At 45.2% G+C, this 10,288-nt stretch overlaps 1 long non-coding RNA gene across 2 annotated transcripts; it reads left to right on the plus strand.

Moving 5' to 3' along the window:
• The first annotated feature begins 1,365 nt into the window (after positions 1-1,365).
• On the plus strand, positions 1,366-2,394 carry LOC120966354 (uncharacterized). Of its 2 annotated transcripts, XR_012187522.1 has the most exons (4): positions 1,606-1,741; positions 1,868-1,966; positions 2,034-2,111; positions 2,258-2,394. It is a non-coding gene; the product is annotated as an uncharacterized lncRNA (long non-coding RNA). The 2 variants fall into 2 exon arrangements; XR_005759863.3 differs by lacking the exons at positions 2,034-2,111; positions 2,258-2,394 and having other exon boundaries at positions 1,366-1,741; positions 1,868-1,995.
• The last annotated feature ends 7,894 nt before the right edge of the window (positions 2,395-10,288 follow it).

The following is a 10,288-nucleotide window of genomic DNA, read 5'->3' on the forward strand; positions in this document are numbered from 1 at the left end:
GGTCACCCCGGAAACCTCTCTTTCGTCCCGGCTCAACTGGTGACGACGTAATAAAGCTTTGCGAATTGTCTAAAAAAACTGGATTGCGTGAGATAGAGCAGCGAGAGAAACGCTCAGTCATCTGAATCTCATCCCCTTTCTCCTACCTCTCCTCTGTATCTATCTCTTCCTCCCCCAAATTCCTTCCCGTGTCGCCGATCTCCAGCGATCGGTCGTCACACCCCCACCCGTCCGCCGCCGCACACCTCGAAGACGACCGGTAAGGGTATTGCTTGCGGCAGCGCTAGCTCGTCGACGACCGTCACTGGGGGCCAGAGATGGAAGATGCAGGGATGGAGTTCCTCCTCGATGCCGTTGACAGGTACGTGATTGGGGATCCAAAAAAATTTAGGAAGGGACTAGGTTGTATTCCAGCTGACTGTCAATGGACGGCACCATTGCCATTCTATGTTTGATAGGTTCCCACTAGTTGAGGAATTCGCGGACAGCCATGAGCACCCAAATCTGGTTCCTCTGGTTTTGTTGGCGAGCGGCGGAGTAGGAGATGCAGTCCCTGGTGTATCCAGTGCTGGCTCTGGTTGTGTTCAGCAAATCGGCGGCCACGGAAATGGCGATGCGCGTGCTGGGGTCCAACGACGACCGGAGTCATCCTCAACGAGGTCTGCGCAGTCGACTCAAGAGTCAATCCGTAGGCCCCTGGGTGGACGAAAAGGTAGTGTGAGAACAAGGATTCCTTTACCATTCTCTGGGTACTCATTTGAAATTATAGATTGCTCGGAAGTTTCAGACTTGTCTTAGATTACCTTAGATGTGATTCAGTTAACAAACAAAGATAGAAACGACCACAATTTCAGTGGTTCAGTGCCATGACCATGCTCCCAGGAAAAATGTTAGAAGGCACATATTGCCGATTGAATTTCCACATCCTATGTACTCTCAGAGTAATCAGAAACAAAACACATAGAGAAAACAAAAGAAAAGCAAACTGAAAAGAAATTCTCGAATCTCTGAACTGCAGATTAAGGCTGGGTAGTGCGCACCAGACAGAACACCATGTCCGTCGAGAATGAGTGCTATGGAGCAGTCGGTTCGCAAATACGTAGAGGAACCAACGGAAAGTGTTGTAAGGCCTGAACTAGGTTTGAGTTTTGATTCACTGGGTGAGGCATACAACTTCTGCAACTTGTATTCATGGGAAATTGGCTTTGGTATTAGATATGGGAAGAGTAGATTGAATGCATAGAGGACCAAATGCATGTAGGAGATCGTCTGTGGCTGCTCGGTGAGTTCTTGATTTCTTATAGTTTCATTGTTTCGGCATTGATAAAGTGTTCTGACCATGCGTTTTCTTTCAACAAATTCAAGGGCAAGCCAGAGACGGAGAATAGCAGGTCGTGCAGATGCGATTGTCAGGCCTTGATTAGGTTGCTGCATGCTGCGGACAACAGCTGGTATATTACAGAGCACCGTGAGAGCCATAACCACTCCATGTCGTGGACGATGGGTGAAAAGGTGCACTGGCCATCACACACGCACATAGATGTGTACACTGGATCTGATAAAGCAGTTAAGGGAGAATAATGCCAAGATGATGAGCACACAACACAGTGAGAGTGCAAATCACATGCTGAAGACATACATGCCGCCGGCGAGTACAATGCACGTTTTTGTGAGGCAGTACATGAGGCTGCAGTTTGAACGCAAGCGAGAGGAAAGCTATGAGGAGAAGAGGACGATGATTGTAAGTAATTTTACTGTTTTTTTAAGATAAGGGCATGGCAGCATTTATGTTGCATCGAATTCGAGTGAAATGAAGTGTCATTCTTTAGTAGAGCTGAGACAAAAAAAATGTTCTGTGAAATGGCAGGGTGGAGCAGTGAGGAGGACTAATTTGGCAATAGAGCATCATGCAAGTCAGATTTACACTAGAGCAATGTTCTAAGAGTTCGGGCGTCTACTAATTGAGGTAACAACCTACAATGTCAACGAGATAGAGAAGATGAGGAAATATCTTACGGTTCACAACAACACAGAAAAAGGAGAAAAATGGAGCAAGGCCGAGTATGAAGTGAACATAAATGACGACCAAACGGAGTTTACATGTGAATGTGGTCAGTTCAAGCACACTGGGATGTTGTGCAGCCATGTTCTAAGGGCAAATTTCCGAAGTAAATTATTTCCTGTTAGGATGAAAATGTGTTCCAGGACAGGACAACCTTTTTTGTTTTTAATTTTTTTGTTTTATGAAATCTCACAGGTGATGGAAATACGTACTTCATTTTGAGGAGATCCTAGCTAAGCATATCGTAAAGCGGTGGACAAAGGACGCGAGGGACATACTGCCCCAGGATCTGGTTCAGTACCAGAAGGATGGGTGATGCGAGCGCAGCGGCGTTCAATCACATGTTTGCCGGGCTGGACGCTCTGCTGTTGAGTGATGGTTTGGGTTTCGAGGACCAAATGGCTGGGTTAACTCCTGTTACATTGCCTGGCAATGGAGAGATTGCGTATGTGGATGACGGGTGCCGATAAATGCAATAGTACTGGACACTCTGCTAGTGTGAATGGTCTGCATGGTCTAGAAGCACCAGAGAAGCATAGGGGGGTGAGGAGACCGACAAATTGCCGAGAAAAGACGCCGTATGAGGGACTCAGTAAGGGCATTAGATTTTGCAGTATATGTCGGCGCAAGGGGCACATATGAACTGCAAGCCCTGAAACCCTGAAAGAGGTGATTACCCGAAGAAGCCACGGAAGCCCGGCAGATGCAAGAATTGTGGTATGGAAGGGGACCGTCGGACCACATGCACAAGGCCTTTGGGTGTTGCCGCAAAATGAAGTCTGAACTTTATGTAATTTTTATTGATGTAGTTCCGAGGATTTTCTAGTGTGTTTATGTGAGCATTGCTCCATGCTTGTTCCTCAACTTCGAGAGGAGTGATGAGAACTACCTTTAGTGAAAAACTTTTTTCCTGGAACCTGTGTAATATGATGTTTGGTGAGTTAACTACTTGTGCGTGTGGGTTGCTTCGGCAGCTGATATTCTCATACAAGTATTTATGTGCTTGCTGAAGACTCGATTTGAACTTCAGACTCAGGTGGCATTTTAGCCCGGTGGCAAAGAGATGGGGTGGACAGTATAAGCAGTATAAGGCTGGTCATAGTGGGGAGTAACTTAGACTAGTAACATACATATGTTACTAGTCCATGTTACTACCTTCATAGTGTGAAGTGTCATAGTAACATACATGTTTTTATTTATTGCTTTGTAGACTCATTTTGTATTGGGAACCGCTATGTGATCGTAACATATTATGTTACTTTATTTGTCTCTCTCTTCTTTAGTTACATGACACATCATCTTTCTTCTTATATGACTAGCATAAGAAATTAAGAATGGGTGCCACACTGTCAGTCCACTTTGGCGGCTGGGAAGCAGGAGTGATGGGGATATTTTTGAGAGGAGTGGATATAAGCTTGGGGGGAGGGTGGGAGACGAGGGCAGGGGAGGCGTATTTATGTCAGGGATGATGCCGGCGTGGGACGGCTCAGGTGAGCTCAGAGACAAGGCTGAGCCGTGCGGCATACTTCTGGTCTGGACGCACAGTGCTACGCGCCGTGAGAATTGTTTTGAATCAGGATGATCGAATAGATTGATCGATGGTTACAGGCCCCCTTTTATATGTCCCGAAGAGACACGACGATCCCTCGAGGAGGCGTCGGTTCCAGGAGATCGAAGGGAGACGTCGGTTTCGGGACAAACCGCAACAACGGTTTGGACAAGGGGAGATTTTCCCCTAATTACAGAATTATTTTTAACACTCCCCCTAATCTACGCTTGACCATGTAGATCATCTTCACGATTGTCCGGGAAGCTCTATCATCTCAAAAGATTCTCCTTCAAAAGTTCTTCATAAAATCTTTGATGAGATCCTGAAACATATACTCACAAAGAAAAATAGCATAATGTGATGTCATTAAAATGAGGATATCTCAAGAAGAGACTCCCCCTGACACCTGCAAGTCCCTAAGTCTTCGCATACCAATTCCATGAACACATTTCTGGAATGTAGAATGTGGTAGAGACTTGGTAAATAAATCAGCAAGGTTGTCGCATGATTTGACTTGCAGAATGCTTATTTCCCCGCTTTTCTGAAGATTATGGGGGAAAAACCATTTAGGAGAAATATGCTTGGTGATATTACTCTTGATGTATCCTGTTTGCATCTGTGCAACACAGGCCGCATTATCTTCATAGATAATGGTAGGTGATTTTATCGAGCCCATTCCACATGACTGTTGTATGTGGTTTATCATTCTGCGAAGCCATACACATTCGCATGTTGCTTCAAATAATGAAATTATTTCAGAATGATTGGTAGATGTTGCCACCAGAGTCTGTTTCGAAGACTTCCATGATATAGCAGTGCCACCATGTAGGAACATGAAGCCGGTCTGAGATCTGGCATTATGGGGATCAGACAAATAACCGGCATCTGCATATCCAATCATATCAGAGTCCGGATTTTTCTGGGACTGGAAAAATAGGCCAAGATCCTTTGTGCCTTGGAGATATCGAAAGATATTCTTCACTCCAGACCAATGACGTTTGGTGGGAGCTGTGCTATGTCTAGCAAGTAGATTCACTGCAAATGCAATATCAGGTCTTGTGCAATTTGCAAGATACATAAGCGCTCCAACAGCACTAAGGTATGGAACTTCAGGTCCCAACACCTCTTCTCCATCATCCCTTGGTCTAAACGGATCTTTCTCTATGTCTAGAGATCGAACCACCATGGGAGTTTTAGATGGATAGGATTTGTCCATATTGAATTTCTCCAATATTTTCTGGATATAGGCAGATTGGTGTACCATGATTCCTGAGGGAAGATGCTCAAGTTGAATACCTAAGCAAAATTTGGTTTTACCCAAATCCTTCATCTCAAATTCCATCTTTAGGTGATTGCGTGCTTCATCAATGTCTGGTGTGCTGCCGATGATGTTGAGATCGTCAACATACACAGAAATGATGCAAAATCCTGTAGAGGACTTCTTGATGAAAACACATGGGCAATCAGTACTATTGGAGTAACCTTTCTGAAGAAGGAACTCACTGAGTTGGTTGTACCACATCCGTCCCGACTGCCTTAAGCCATATAATGACTTATTCAGCTTTACACAATACATGTTGCGTTTTGCATTTTTATTCGGGACAAAGATTCCATCAGGAACCTTCATATATATGTCCGAATCTAGTGACCCGTAGAGGTATGCGGTCACGACGTCCATCAACTGCATAGATAGACGATTTTGCACTGCCAAGGATATAAGATATCGGAAAGTGGTTGCACTCATTATTGGAGAATATGTTTCAGTGAAATCAATGCCGGGTTTTTGCGTGAAACCTTGTGCTACGAGCCTTGCTTTATATCTCACCACCTCATTGTTCTCATTCCGTTTCCGGAGAAAAACCCATTTGAATCCCACAGGGAAAACACTGGGAGGTGTAGGTATTGCTTCAGTGAATACCTTTCTTTTGTTAAGCGAGGCAATTTCTGCTTGGATTGCATCCTTCCATTTAGGCCAGTCGGAGCGCTTTTGGCACTCAACGATAGACCTTGGATCATGATCAGTGAGAAGGGTATCTGCAATCTTTTCAGCAAAATATATGTCGACAGTCGTAGTCTTATGGTCAAATGATTCTCCAGAATCAACATAGTTGATGGAAATTTCCTGCACCCCTAGTGACTCTTCGTGATTTCCCAATACGATCGAGTCTGGTGTTCCGATGTCCCAGTTAGTTTGTGCATACTGGAACAGGGTTGTGGAGGTTGTTGGAAATATGCCCTAGAGGCAATAATAAATTGGTTATTATTATATTTCCTTGTTCATGATAATCGTTTATTATCCATGTTAGAATTGTATTGATAGGAAACTCAGATACATGTGTGGATACATAGACAACACCATGTCCCTAGTAAGCCTCTAGTTGACTAGCTCGTTGATCAACAGATGGTTACGGTTTCCTAACCATGGACATTGGATGTCGTTGATAACGGGATCACATCATTAGGAGAATGATGTGATGGACAAGACCCAATCCTAAGCCTAGCACAAGATCGTGTAGTTCGTTTGCTCGGAGCTTTTCTAATGTCAAGTATCACTTCCTTAGACCATGAGATTGTGCAACTCCCGGATACCGTAGGAGTGCTTTGGGTGTACCAAACGTCACAACGTAATTGGGTGGCTATAAAGGTGCACTACAGGTATCTCCGAAAGTGTCTGTTGGGTTGGCACGAATCGAGACTGGGATTTGTCACTCCGTGTAAACGGAGAGGTATCTCTGGGCCCACTCGGTAGGACATCATCATAATGTGCACAATGTGACCAAGGAGTTGATCACGGGATGATGTGAGTTACGGAACGAGTAAAGAGACTTGCCGGTAACGAGATTGAACAAGGTATCGGGATACCGACGATCGAATCTCGGGCAAGTAACATACCGATAGACAAAGGGAATTGTATATGGGATTGATTGAATCCCCGACATCGTGGTTCATCCGATGAGATCATCGTGGAACATGTGGGAGCCAACATGGGTATCCAGATCCCGCTGTTGGTTATTGACCGAAGAACGTCTCGGTCATGTCTGCATGGTTCCCGAACCCGTAGGGTCTACACACTTAAGGTTCGGTGACACTAGGGTTATAGAGATATTAGTATGCGGTAACCCGAAAGTTGTTTGGAGTCCCGGATGAGATCCCGGACGTCACGAGGAGTTCCGGAATGGTCCGGAGGTAAAGATTTATATATGGGAAGTCTTATTTTGGTCGCCGGAAAAGTTTCGCACTTTATCGGTATTGTACCGGGAGTGCCGAAAGGGGTCCGGGGTCCACCAAGGGGGTCCACCAGCCCCGGGGGGCCACATGGGCTGTAGGGGGTGCGCCTTGGCCTATATGGGCCAAGGGCACCAGCCCCAAGAGGCCCATGCGCCAGGAGATAAGGAAAAGGGAGAGTCCTAAAGGGGGAAGGCACCTCCGAGGTGCCTTGGGGGGAAGGACTCCTCCCTGGCCGCACCCTTCCTTGGAGGAAGGGCCAAGGCTGCGCCCCCCTCTCCCTTGGCCCTATATAGTGGGGGGAAGGGAGGGCAGCAATACCTAAGCCCTGGCGCCTCCCTCTCCCTCCCGTGACACACCTCCCTCCTCCCGCAGCGCTTGGCGAAGCCCTGTTGGAATCCCGCTACTTCCACCACCACGCCGTCGTGCTGCTGGATCTCCATCAACCTCTCCTCCCCCCTTGCTGGATCAAGAAGGAGGAGACGTCGCTGCTCCGTACGTGTGTTGAACGCGGAGGTGCCGTCCGTTCGGCGCTAGGATCATCGGTGATTTGGATCACGACGAGTACGACTCCATCAACCCCGTTCTCTTGAACGCTTCCGCTCGCGATCTACAAGGGTATGTAGATGCACTCCCCTTCCCCTTGTTGCTAGATTACTCCATAGATTGATCTTGGTGATGCGTAGAAAATTTTGAATTTCTGCTACGTTCTCCAACAGTGGCATCATGAGCTAGGTCTATGCGTAGTTTCTATGCACGAGTAGAACACAAAGTAGTTGTGGGCGTCGATTTTGTCAATTTACTTGCCGTTACTAGTCTTATCTTGATTCGGCGGCATTGTGGGATGAAGCGGCCCGGACCGACCTTACACGTACGCTTACGTGAGACAGGTTCCACCGACTGACATGCACTAGATGCATAAGGTGGCTAGCGGGTGTCTGTCTCTCCCACTTTAGTCGGAACGGATTCGATGAAAAGGGTCCTTATGAAGGGTAAATAGAAATTGGCATATCACGTTGTGGTCTTACGTAGGTAAGAAACGTTCTTGCTAGAAACCTATACAAGCCACGTAAAAACTTGCAACAACAATTAGAGGACGTCTAACTTGTTTTTGCAGCATGTGCCTTGTGATGTGATATGGCCAGAAGATGTGATGAATGATATATGTGATGTATGAGATTGATCATATTCTTGTAATAGGAATCACGACTTGCATGTCGATGAGTATGACAACCGGCAGGAGCCATAGGAGTTGTTTTTATTTTTTGTATGACCTGCGTGTCATTGAATAACGCCATGTAAATTACTTTACTTTATTGCTAAGCGCGTTAGCCATAGAAGTAGAAGTAATCATTGGCGTGACAACTTCATAAAGACACAATGATGGAGATCATGATGATGGAGATCATGGTGTCATGCCGGTGACAAAGATGATCATGGTGCCCCGAAGATGGAGATCAAAGGAGCAAGATGATATTGGCCATATCATGTCACTATTTGATTGCATGTGATGTTTATCATGTTATGCATCTTATTTGCTTAGAACGACGGTAGCATAAATAAGATGATCCCTCACTAAAATTTCAAGAGACGTGTTCCCCCTAACTGTGCACCGTTGCGAAGGTTCGTTGTTTCGAAGCACCACGTGATGATCGGGTGTGATAGATTCTAACGTTTGAATACAACGGGTGTTGACGAGCCTAGCATGTACAGACATGGCCTCGGAACACAAGAGACCGAAAGGTCGAACATGAGTCGTATAGCAGATACGATCAACATGGAGATGTTCACCGATGATGACTAGTCCGTCTCACGTGATGATCGGACACGGCCTAGTTTGACTCGGATCATGTATCACTTAGATGACTAGAGGGATGTCTATCTGAGTGGGAGTTCAATAATCAGATGAACTTCATTATCATGAACATAGTCAAAAAAAAATCTTTGCAAATTATGTCATACGCTTTAGTTCTACTGTTTAAGATACGTTCCTAGAGAAAATTTAGTTGAAAGTTGGTAGTAGCAATTATGCGGACTGGGTCCGTAAACTGAGGATTGTCCTCATTGCTGCACAGAAGGCTTATGTCCTTAATGCACCGCTCGGTGTGCTGAACCTCAGCGTCGTCTGTAGATGTTGCGGAACATCTGACATACACGTTTTGATAACTACGTGATAGTTCAGTGCGTAATGCTAACGGTTTAGAATTGTGGCACCAAAGACGGTTTTGAAACGTCGCAGAACATATGAGATGTTCTGAAGACTGAAATTGGGATTTCAGACTAGTGCCCACGTCGAGAGGTATGAGACCTCTGACAAGTTTCTTAAGCCTGCAAGCTAAGGGAGAAAAGCTCAATCGTTGAGCATGTGCTCAGGTTGTCTGAGTGCCACAATCGCTTGAATCGAGTGGGAGTTCATCTTCCAGATGAGATAGTGATGGTTCTCCATAGTCACTGCCACCAAGCTAGTCGAGCTTCGTGATGAACTATAACATATCAGGGATAGATATGATGATCCTTGAGCTATTCGCGATGTTTGACACCGCGAAAGTAGAAATCAAGAAGGAGCATCAACTGTTGATGGTTAGTAAAACCACTAGTTTCTAGAAGGGCAAGGGCAAAAGGGATACTTCATGAAACAGCAAATCATTTGCTGCTCTAGTGAAGAATCCCAAGGTTGAACCCAAACCCGAGACTAAGTGCTTCTGAAATGAGGGGAACGGTCACTGAAGCAGTACTACCCTAGATACTTGGTAGATGAGAAGGCAGGCAAGCTCGACAGAAGTATATTGGATATACGTTATATGAATGTATACTTTACTAGTACTCCTAGCAGCACCAGGGTATTAGATACCGGTTCGGTTGCTAAGTGTTAGTAACCCGAAATAAAAGCTGCGGAATAAACGGAGACTAGCTAAAGGTGAGATGACGATATGTGTTGGAAGTGTTTCCAAGGTTGATGTGATCAAGCATCGCATGCTCCCTCTACCATCGAGATTTGGTGTTTGCGTTGAGCATGATTGGATTATGTTTATCGCAATACGGTTATTCATTTAAGGAGAATAACGGTTACTCTGTTTATTTGAATAATACCTTCAATGGTCTTGCACCTAAAATGAATCTCGATCGTAGTGATACACATGTTCATGCCAAAAGTAATGATAGTACCACATACTTGTGGCACTGCTATTTGAGTCATATTAGGATAAAACGCATGAAGAAGCTCCATGTAGATGGATCTTTGGACTCACTCGTTTTTGAAAAGATTGAGACATGCGAACCATGTCTATTGGTATATATGCATGAAGAAACTCCATGCAGATGGATCGTTTGGACTCACTTGATTTTGAATCACTTGAGACATGCAAATCATACCACATGGGCAAGATGACTGAAAGTCCTCGTTTTCAGTAAGATGGAACAAGAGAGCAACTTATTGGAAGTAATACATTTTG

Source organism: Aegilops tauschii, chromosome 6, assembly GCF_002575655.3.
Source record: "Aegilops tauschii subsp. strangulata cultivar AL8/78 chromosome 6, Aet v6.0, whole genome shotgun sequence".
NCBI classification, from domain to species: Eukaryota; Viridiplantae; Streptophyta; class Magnoliopsida; order Poales; family Poaceae; genus Aegilops; species Aegilops tauschii.